Source organism: Suricata suricatta, chromosome 4 (assembly GCF_006229205.1).
Source record: "Suricata suricatta isolate VVHF042 chromosome 4, meerkat_22Aug2017_6uvM2_HiC, whole genome shotgun sequence".
Lineage (NCBI taxonomy): Eukaryota > Metazoa > Chordata > Mammalia > Carnivora > Herpestidae > Suricata > Suricata suricatta.
This window is the reverse complement of record NC_043703.1, coordinates 42,392,362-42,404,299: the sequence shown is the minus strand read 5'-3', so window position 1 is coordinate 42,404,299 and position 11,938 is coordinate 42,392,362.

Genomic DNA, 11,938 nt, shown 5'->3' with positions numbered 1-11,938 from the left:
ATGGGGGAAAGGAAAGAAATCAAAAAGCAAAAGACCGAGACTCTCTTAGTTTCCGATAGCCCAGCTCAAGAAGCCGTGCGCTCCTGGAAATCTGCTGGGAGCTCCCGCGCGCGCCCGGGCCTCCACGCGCCACCGACTCCTGGCTGAGGGTCCTGTCGGTGCGCGTCTTATTTCTTCCCTGTGGGGACCCGGAATTCGCACAGTCCATGCAGTGCAGGGGGCGGGATGTGCCATGGAAATGCGGTCCGTGGTCCCGTTCCCAAAACCCGGTTCGAATTGCTCACGCCCGGCGCAGTCGCTGCTCAGGTCGCTTCCGCCGCGGCGCGCGCTTCCCCAGCGCAGCCGCTTCTCGCCGCCACAGGGACCTGATTCCCCAGCCGAGATGGCTTAGGGCTGGAGGCTATTCCTCCTCTCGCGCCACCCCGGTTCGGGATTCCAGCTGCCCAGCAGTTATCTATGGAGTGGGTTTCTGTCTCCACGCGCAGCCAAGCGTTCTATACCTCTTCCCCAGAGACAGTTCTATGAGCGCGTTCCGACTCTGTCTCTTCCCTTTGTCTCTCGGGTGCTGTGCTCTTGTGCCACGCTGGGCTGGGGATCTTACCTCCCCTGCCGTCCGGGCTGGCCCGTCCTCGGATCTCCCCCGTTTGCCCCCGCTCACTCAGGTATCCTTGAGGTTCTATTCCCTCTGGAGTTCGTATTTTCTCCTTCCGCTCTCTCAGTTGAACGTAATATTCTTCTCAGTTCGAAAAACGGTGCGGAGGGAGTTTACAGAGCTCCCTTCTTCTCCACCATCTTGGCTCCACCCCTGACATATTGCCATTTGTAATGACAAGGATGGAGCTAGAAAGTATATTGCTAAGTGAAATAAGTCAATGATAGAAAGACAAATACCATATGAACTCATTCATATGTGGAATTCAAGAAATAAAACAAATGAACAAGAAAAAAAATAGAAAAAACAAAAAAACAGGCTCTTAACTGCAGAGAACAAACTGATGGCTAACGAAGTGCGTGGGAGAAGGGACCAAATAGGTGATGGGGATTAAAGAGGACACATATTATCATGAGCACCAAATACTATATAGAATTGCACGTTATTATACCCTTGAAACTATGATAACACTGTATGTTTACCATGCTGAAAAAAGTAAAACAAAACAAAACAAAACAAAACAGTAATGCTAAGCTGTTTGTACTAAATCACACATCTATCAGCAAATTGCATATCATGGTTTACAACCACAACCTTAAATATTTTTCCATTAAAATGTAGTTAGCATTTTTATTAATTGTATCATGGTCTTGACTTTCATTTTATTGGCTACCAATACTAGTAAACACATTTTTTAAATATAGATCTATTGACCTTTTCTATTTCTTATTTGAAATATCTGTTTAAGTCTCTTACCCATATTTCTGTTGGATTCTTTGTGTTCATTATGGATGGACCTTAAATTGTGGTTTAGAAACATAGGTCGTGTACCTGTTGAAGAAACCAAAGTTAAGCCTACAAATATTTACTTCATCTCTTCAGTACATGAAAGGCCTTATATAGAAAATTCTTCCATGTGATAGTATCTTTGGTTCTTTCTGCCATCTGGAATGGGCCCCAGTGCCCACCCAGTGCTGGCGTGAGCACCCTGAAGTCCGAACTTTCCCAAACTGGGCCTGTGCCTTGCTGACTCTGCGTGGCTGTGTAAGGTTGTCCTCACCTCCACACAGCAGCTACTTCCATGCCAGGCCTGCCTACATTTTCCCAAGCTCTCATTTTTTAGTTTCATTAAGCTCATTTAGACTTTCCTAAGACCATCAAGGTTCATTGCCTGCATATAAAGAAAATCATGCTGTCTTTAGGAATAAAATATCACTTGTACACTTGCTCTTTTTAAAAATGCATACTATAGGAGCACCTGGGTGGCTCAGTTGGTTAAGAATCTGACTTTGGCTCAGGTCATGATCTCATGGTTTTAGAGTTCAAGCCCTGCATCCAGCTCTGCACTGACAGTAGAACTTCTGTCTCCCCCTCTCTCTCTGCTGTTACTCCCATCTCAAAAGTAAATAAATGTTTTAAAATGTATACTATATAAATAGGAGGAAATGATTAGATCAAAGACAATTTTTTTTGACTGAAAATTTGAGAGATCTCTAATAGATAAAGTGCTGAAGAACTAAATCCCTAAGGTCGGAAAATCATGTTTTTGAAGAGGGCTGCCGGTCCGAGGATGGGCGGAGGAACCATCCTTTCATTCTCCTCTGGGTGACAGATTAGGGTTGTAAAAGAAGGACACCCGATAGGACTACAGATGGACATACACATGACCTTTCACTCGTTTGCCTCATTTGTGCAGAGCTCACAGTGCTCTGAGGGGACTTAGATTCGGCTTCTGCATAACTGGCCTCCCTAACTCAAATATCAGATTTGGCACAAAGGTGCTGGATCCTAAATATCTTTGGACATAAGGAGAAAAGGAAAAGCAAAATAAACAAAACACTTTATACTACTAATATTTATATAATGTTTCCATGCCATACTGGTAGAACTCTGCAGTTTGGAACTGTTTTCTTCCTTCCTTCCTTCCTTCCTTCCTTCCTTCCTTCCTTCCTTCCTTCCTTTCTCTTAAATTTTTTGCCATTGCCTTTTGCTTAATTTGCCTAGGTCTCCCCTACCATTTTCCTGTCTGGCATATACTCTGAAAGATATGGGCATAGACATACATAGAAATCACAGGTAATAAGTTAGAAATCACTTTTAGAAAACTTTATGTCAATTCTATGCAAACGAGGGGCTTTTTTTGCACTTATGAGTGAAAAATAAACATGAAGTAACATATGAAAATGATTTGTGGTAGAAAAGGATAGGACTAACATTTTCTGAATAGCCAAAGCACTGCTCTCCCAGATTTACTAACTAAAACCGGTTACATTTTAGGACGCCTGATTCATGTCTTAACAGTTGTAAGGCTACAGTACCTTTGTGAAACTCCCAAAGCCTTTATTTTCAAAGCTGTAAAAATCATAAAAAAATGGTTTTGGATTTAAAAATATCATTGTATTAAAACCAATACATTTAGGAAATGAATGACTGTTGGAAATAAAGACAGTCGAATCATGGAATGAGGAGAAAATCCAAAAGATTCTCCCATAAACACAAATGAAAATGATGGATAAAAAATGTGGAATATTTTAAGAGAAATGGAAATTAGTTCTATATATAAAAATAGTTTCTAAATTGAGAAGAGATTAGAAGGCATATAAAAAATGTAACAGAAGTAAAAAAGTTTCTTCTTCAAAGAAGGAGCCTATTCCTACCACTAAGAATTTGCATCATTTCATCTCTCAAACTTAATGAAAAGGATCCATATTTAGAAAAAAATACTTTGAATTTTCAAAACTTATGCATAACATCTCTTTTAAATAAGAATATTTAAAAAAGCGTACTTGGCTGTTTCGATTATAAAAGCATGCAACTCTTGATGTTGGGGTCGTGGGTCTGAGCCCCTGTTAGGTGTAGAGATTACTTAAATAAACTTAAAAAATATTAAAAATATCAAGTCATGTTATAGAACAAAGTTTAGATTGTCCTTATTCTTTTCAGTACTGATACAAATGACAGATGCACAGAGTCTACCATGATTTGGAAGAAAAGAGGTATGACCTAGCCATATTAAATTTGGTCAGGTTGTCCATGATACATGATAACAGATAAAGATGTTTTCAGATATTTAGAAAATTGAAGGGGTGGCTCAGTTGGTTAAGCATCCGACTTTGGCTTAGATCCTGATCTCATGGTTCGTGGGTTAGAGCCCTGCATCAGGCTCTGTGCTGACAGCTCGGAGCCTGGAGCCTGTCTTCAGATTCTGTGTCTCCCTCTCTCTCTGATCCTCCCCTGATTATGCTCTCTCTCTCTCTCTCTGTGTCTAAAATAAATAAAACCATTAAAATTTTTTAATTAAAAAAATAAAAAGAAAAGTGGAAAATATATGTTCAAGGCACTTCTATGAAACTACAGGGTTTTAGTCCATTTGGACCACTCTAATCAAGTACCATAGAAGAGGCAGCTTATGAACTACAGAAATGTATATATCACAGTTCTGGAGGGAAGTCTAAGGTCACTGTACCAGTATGACCATGTGACGGTGAGATCTCGCTTCCTAGCCAGTGCCTCCTCGGCCATGTCCCCACATGGTGGAAGGGACTAGGGATCTCTTTGGACCCTCATTTATAAGAGGATGAATTCTTCATGAGGGCTCCATCCACATGACTTAAGCCCATTTCAAAGGTCCATCTTCGACTACCATCCTCTTTGGAACTCAGGATTACAAAATATGAATCTTAGCGGGATATACACATTCAGGCCATTGCCTATAGTTAACTAGTAGTAAAAAAAAAAAAAAGTAAAATACAAAAGGGAAACTAAAAAAATTATCCACACTGGGCCACCTTGGGAGGAATCTATCCTGCACATTAATGTAGATTGCAAGGGCTGGACATTTTCTACCAAAAGAAAAAAAATATTTGAAATAAAAAAAACAGCTACACAAATAGAAATCTTTTATTTTTTTATTTAATGGGTATTATTTATTTTTGTGAGAGAGCGTGAGCATGCGCACATGAGCAGGGGAGAGGCAGAAAGAGAGGGGGACACAGAATCAAAGCAGGCTCCAGGCTCAAGTTGTCAGCATAGAGCCTGACATGGAGCTCAAACCCACCAATCGTGAGAGATCAAGACCTGAGCCAAAGTCGCTTAATTGGCTGAGCCACCCAGGCACCCCACAGATAGAAATATTTTAAAGATTTTATTGAATTGCATGTCTCAGGTTTCTTTACCCACAGTATATTCTTTCACTGAAAAGTAACTATTCTGTGACAGGTAATGTGCTGAAGTTGGAGATCCACCGGTAAATAAGGCAGATACATTTCAAACTCTAAAGAAGCTTGCATTCTAATTAAAGGTTAAACGATCACAGAAACAAATAAGTCGTGGTAAGCTAGGAAGAAAATAGGATCCTCTAATATGATGGTGTGATATATGTAATGTCAAGGAAAAGGGGCAGAATGAGATACAAATGAGAATGAGAAAACTTTAAGGTAGGTATATTCTTCGGGATAGACCAGGACATATTTCTGTCACAAACAACTCTAATACCTCAGCGTTCAGTATTACAAAAGCTTGTTTGTTTCTCATGCATGTTTCTGTCCTACCTGGTGAGATGGAGACTATGCTCCATAAAGTCACACTGCGACCTCACTAAAACATCTTTGAAGAGTATAATTTGGAACATCCAGTTTTTTACTAATAGGACCGGGGCGTCATATGTGGATTTTCACTGTTTAAATATGCAAGGACTCACATTATTTCCCACACATTTTATTAGCTAGAACCCTTTACCTGTCACTAATTGAATGCATGTAGGAAATATAGTGGAGCAAAAAGAAGCACTTGGTAAGCACTACTGATCCACCAGGAAAATGAGATGTCATTGGAACAAAGAAAAATTTGAAAGGACCTGAGATCCCCTTTTCTGTCTGCTATGATTCATGGTAAAAAAATGAACTCTATATAAAAACATAGGTGTCATTGGTATAGTGGCATATTATAACTTGTCCAGTTAAGCTTTGAGAGTGAAAAAGAATGTTATTAACTATTAGCTACAGCAGCAGGTATAAAGCAAGACTTCCAGTGAAAACTGGGAAATATGTTCACTCAAGTCACTGGTGACTTAAAACACAGAAGTTTCAGTGAAATGAATGAGACCAAAGCCTTATTATGGTAGATTCAGTTGGGACTGGAGAAATGGGAGTGAGACAGGGAAAAATATGAGTGTAGGGCACCCTTCTAATAGGTTATTTTCTGAAGGGGATCAGAAAAGCAGGAAGCAGATGTAGACTTACAGTTGATTTGGGGTTTTGTTTGTGGGTTGGTTGTTTTGTAAAGGTAGAGAAACTAAAGGACATTTGTATTTCTAGGGGAAATGATTGACTTAAGAACTTATGGGGCACCCAGGTGGCTCAGGTGGTTAAGTGTCAGACACTGGCTTGGGTCATGATCTCATGATTTGTGAGTTCAAGCCCCGTGTCAGGCTCTGTGCTGACAGTGCAGAGCCTGGACCCTGCTTCAAGTTCTTTGTCTCCATCTCTCTCTGCCTCCCCAACCATCTCTCTCAAAATGAATGTTAAAAAAAGTTTAAAAAAAAGAACTTAAAACACTGATGATAATGGAAAGGAGAAATGAAGCCCTTCAGAAGTCACGGGTAAGTCAGGAGAGGGAGGTGTATGCTTAGTGGAAACAATTCTACTTCCTGTACCAGGAGAGAAGGCAGAGGGCAGTGGTCAAAATTAGGGTAGGTCCATAAATTCTCTAATTTTCAGAGTAAGGCATTCTCTTGGCACCCCTAAAGGCTATTTCTATTTCATCAGTGGAAGGCAAGGCAAAGTTAGCACAAACATTTGCATAAAAAGAAAATTGTGTAAAATACCATTTGATAGGATGGGAAAGTCTGTGATACGCTTATATTGGGATTTATTGATACCCCAATCCCTCCACCACAGTCAGTCTTGACCTCAGAAGGTCCTATCGAAGGAAGACCTATCACTTATATGTTACCATGAACATTTCCAAGATTTCCCCAAACTTTGGAAAATGCAGGCATAATTGCATACGCTCATGAATTAGACTCGATTGTCATTTACCACCTCGGTCAGCAGAGCCAGGACTGTACATGTAGTTCTAGGTCGTATGCATCCAGGGAGGTAATTTTGAGAATCATATTATGTGCCATTACCATTTCACAGTGTCACATTAGTGGTGGAAGGGAGCTGCGGATGGTCGTGCTTGATAGTGGAGACTATTTTTGTGACGCCTTCAAATTGAGTCGAACCACCTGTGTTTTGCTGAACTCTGAGAATCTGGGCAAACATTATCTGCTACAATGTTTCTTTAGTCCTAAAAGGTTAAAGTGGTTAATGATTTATACTTCAAGTCAAACACAAAAATCTTTCTCCTGGCTACTAACATACAGCCAAGTCTCCTAGGCAGGAGGAGTTTGGGTTTTAACTGGTGTTGTAAACACTCTGTGCTAAATCAATATTCCCTTGAATTTTATATATCCCCCCTTCAAAAAAAAGGATTGAAATTGAAAGAAGGTTGTTAACATTTTAGTTTTTCATGGAAGCCTATTAAATTGTTATCATTCATGGTTAACCTTGTTTCTTGAAACAAAGGACATTTTAATGCAGAATTGGAAGTCACATAATTTAATAATAAAAATAATCTTCTAGATTGAATGGATGTTTTTCATTATTATAAACTTACCACATTTTCCTTTGTTTCGGAAACCGGCCCTAATCCACACTCCTTTCAATAAGATGACATTCTTGCTTTTGGTTGTCCATTTAATATACTGTCTCATTGCTTTATGTCCTAATACTTTATGAATTTTGCCTCTTCCACTAGAATATAAGTTCAGTGAACATATGGCATTTTATATTCCCATTGCCAAACTACGGTCTCACATAACAGGCACTCATAAAATATTTGTTGAAAGAAGGATGCATAACATAAAATAAAAAGTTTACACTAAATTTTACATTTAGTTATCTGAATGGCCCTAATTTGCTTGTCCCTTTCCCTCCAGAGAGTAAAAGTGTATGACAAAGATTTATATGTAGTTCAAATATTTTGTTATTTTAACATGCTAGCCATATGCCACATTACGTTTGCCCTATCACTTTTGTTACAGAAGAAAAAATTTTTTAATTTTTGGCTCATGTTTTTCAGACTTCATTAACAAGACTATAACAATTAAAACTAGCACATTTCGCATTAGTAATCACTAACACAGATGTGGTAACTTTTTGCCCCGCGTTTCATAGTCATTGCTTAGATACACTTGACAGTTTGTAAAGTTAATTTCCACATTTCTCAAGGTGACATAATTTTTTTAAACCAACACTAGCTACTGCATTTATTACCTAACAAATGCTGAATTCTTATGGTATTTACCTATGATAAATTGTATACAGAGCCAACCTTTATCTTCAGGAATCTTGGGGTGAAAACGGGCGGCTATAGTTCCAACTTTAAGCTTTTGTATCAATTTTTGCTTGAAGCAAACTGGGAAAAAATTCAATGACTGGATTTCCGTATTTATTTAAGGCAATGCCATTAAAGTTTTATTTGATGCAAGAATATATGCCAGTTTGACAAAACTAGCCAATTTTGCATGCAAAAACATCCATGGAGTAAAATTCACATATGCTATTCGAATTTGTTATTGTATGTTTATTTAATTATGTTTTTTGCTGACTCTGATACTTGCTCCTGACTGTTGTTCCATATGCCTTATACTTTTCCAGCTAATGGCTGAGGCTAAGGAAAAAGATTGAGGTTCGCAGGCCTATAGTTTATCATAAGGATGTTGATGGGTTCCGCGCCCAAGTTCACATGGCCCCACAAGGACAGTGGCTCCACTGACTGCTGTGACGTGGGGCACAAGAATCTGCCCAGACAGTCCCCCTTCAGCCCTGCCTCCCCTGCCTGGGCTCGTACACAATGACTCACTCTGAATTGCTACCACCACCCAGAGCACAACCAAGGGGCAGAACATGAAACCCCCATCCAGGCCTTAAGGCATTTCAGTAGATATTTTTGGGAAAGTAAGCTACAGAACAAAGGTATTTTGAAGTTAATTCTGTTAGTTAACTTGGGGAAAATCTTAAAAGAGTAAATGATTTTAGCATAAATGTCTTATGTTTTTTTATAATATTACCTGCTCTCATGCATTTTAGATTTTATACTTAATAGTCTCATTCTGTTAACTGTTAGGAAAAATTACACAAAATTATACTCTTCTGCAAAGATACCAAAAAGGAACTAGAAGAGTACTGCATTTTGAAGATTTTTGACAGTCCATAGCACTCTTTCAAACATCAGTATCATAAATTCTCTGTAGATAATTTTCCTTTGCCTCACTTGTAAATTATGTTCCTTAGATAGTCTAGGGTACAGTTGCTTCACAAAGCCTTTGATTCTGAAATATGTTCCAGGTTGAATTTAAACATTTTTTAAAATAAAAAAAATATTTTTTAATGTATAGGATTAGGGGGATTCTCAGTCTTGGAAATACTCTATAAAATAAGATGAAATAATTTTTTTAATGTTTAATTATTTTTGAGAGAGTGAGAGAGACAGAGTGTGAGTGGGAGAGAGTCAGAGAGAGAGGGAGACACAGAATCTGAAGTAGACTCCAGGCTCTGAGCTGTCAGTGCAGAGCCTAATGCAGCCTTGAACTCATGAACTGTGAGATCATGACCTGAACTGAAGTCGGATGATTAACCGACAGAGCACCTGGGTGCCCCTGAAATAATTTTGACCAAGTGTTGACTTGGTACGTCACGGCAGCATGTTCTTCATATTGCTGTCACCATGAAATTTTAGAAATCCCATCTTTAACAGACAAAAGTTAACGTTCTTCCTTAGACCACCTTCTCTGCGCTCTGCATTGAGTCTTTCAATGAACCTCTATATTTTGTGTAGTTTATTGCCCTTGCCTGTTTCATAGCAAGTATCAAGTATGACTCTCCAAACATTATGCCAAATAAAAGAAGTCATACACAAAAGGCCCCACAGTTACATTTTGTATGATTTCATTTACATGAAATGTTTTGAAAAGGGAAGTCAGTAGTAGATAAAAAGTAGATTTATGCCTGCCTACACCCGGGAGGGGCAATGGAAGTGACTACAAATGGGTATGGTTTGCTTTGCGGGGTGATGGAAATCATTTAAAATTGGATTGTTGTGAAGTAGTCTTAAATAAACTTAAAATCATTAAGTTCTACACCTCAGTGAGTATGTTTTGTCATATATAAATTCTACCTCCATAAAACTACTAGAAATGCCAAATATCTAATTGAAGACTCAAACAAGGAAGTTTGAAATGTTTGGGTAATATGAGGAACTTTTTAAAATGTCCAAATCTCTCTCCTTTTTGCCATAACTACTAGATATCTTTCAAAATTATTACAAGGTTATGAAAAGAAGTGAATGATATCAATACAGTGCTAATACATTACAAATATTTTTGTTAATATAACAATCACATGTGATACTATAGATGGACACTGCTCTCCTCATAATTCTGATTCGTCCCTATAAAGCATGAAACCTTCTGGTCTGGGGACTGGACCACCCTGAATGAAAATGTATTACAGGGTTTGGAAAATCATAGTACCTATTCAGAGTACCTCTCAAGATCTCCACTGTCAGTAGGAATCTGCAGAACTGGGAAGTGGGTCTATAAGGTTCTATGTTTAAGTAATGGCAGCTTCAAGGTGACAGAGCAGCGGGGCTTCCCTCAAGGAGACGAAAGGAGCTAGAGTCTGATGAGGAAGTCTGGCGTGTAAGACAAATGCTAATCGCACACTATCAGATAAAAGTTATTTTCCCTATATATTGCACATATAGGACTAATTTGTTTTATATACAAATAAGTTATTAAAATTAATATTTAAGAAACAAAATGAAAGTTTTTTAGAGGCAATACATATCCTGTTTTCGATTGCTTGCCTGATCCTTGTTCAGTGGGGTTCTGCATTCTTGATTTTCTCTTATTGGGCTATTGTTGAGATAATTTTACATCTTACTACTATGTATGGGAAGACAAATGGGTTCCCTAGTACAGTCCCTTAATTTCAGACCTTCTTGTCCTTGCCTCTTTCATTTAGTGGCATCCCTATCTTTTCATGATATTCAGACTCAATTACTCTCACAAGGTAGTGATTTGTTTGTTTGCCTATGACATCATTGCTTAGATTCAGTGCCACCTGACTACATCCGCTGGTGAAAACGTCCCACCTCCTGAATCTTGTTCTTGTAATTCTGCCATGTCAAAGTTTTAAAAGGAGTAAAGCACAAGACCAAAGTGAACAGAGGGGAGCCTGGGTGGCTCAGTTTGTTAGTCCAACTCTTATTTCAGTTCAGGTCGTGATCTCACGATTTGTGAGATCCAGGCTCTTGTGGGACTGTGGCAGTGTGGACCCTATGCTGACAGTGTGGAACCTGCTTGTGATTCTCTCTCTCCCTCTCTTTCTGTCCCTCCCCCATGTGCACACGCATGCGCGCACACACACACACACACACACACACACACACACCCTTTCTCAAAATAAATAAACAACAACAACAAAAAAAACCCAGTGAACAGGGAGTAACGGTGACAGAGGCTCACTGCCAATTCCATATTTGTTTCATGGATTCTTTTGTTTTATGATATCAGGGGAGACTGTGCTGTGCAGTGACTACGAGTTTAACTTCCATACTGATCCTAAAAGAGGATTCCCCAATCCTAGGGTGTCTTACCCAATGTGATAATTTCCAGCCCTCGAAGAGATCATTTCCAGGCACTGTCAGGTCAGAAGTTTCTAAGTCACTTCCGTATTAGGTGCATCCAATGGATTTTGTGATCAAGTGCATGTCATTTTCACGTCTAAAATCAGTTTTTTGGTCTGAGGTGAGGTTATGTGAGATCTTATGTTGGTAAATCAGATGTTTGTGTACCCTCCGATGGTGGTGCAGCTATAGATTGCGGGAAGATTAAATGCATTCACAGAACATGCATCAATCTAAAAATTACTATCCCCTCTTGATGGAAGGGTCCCCATGTAATCAACTTACCAGCAAGAAACTGGTCTTCGTGAGAAATGGGACTGTATTAGAGACTCGGCATTGGTTTCTCCTGCTGACAGATTGTGTATTTCGCAGCTGCAGGTGATAGATCAACCTTAAACAAAGGAAGCTGATGCAATTAGGTTCATGTTGAGGCTTCCATTTCTGATACAAGGACTATGATGTTCATGCAGCACTGTGAATATGCTTGGGATGGCTGAGGTCAGAGGCTGGCGGACATCCACTGGAAAGGCATTCTTCCTTCCTGTTTGTTGA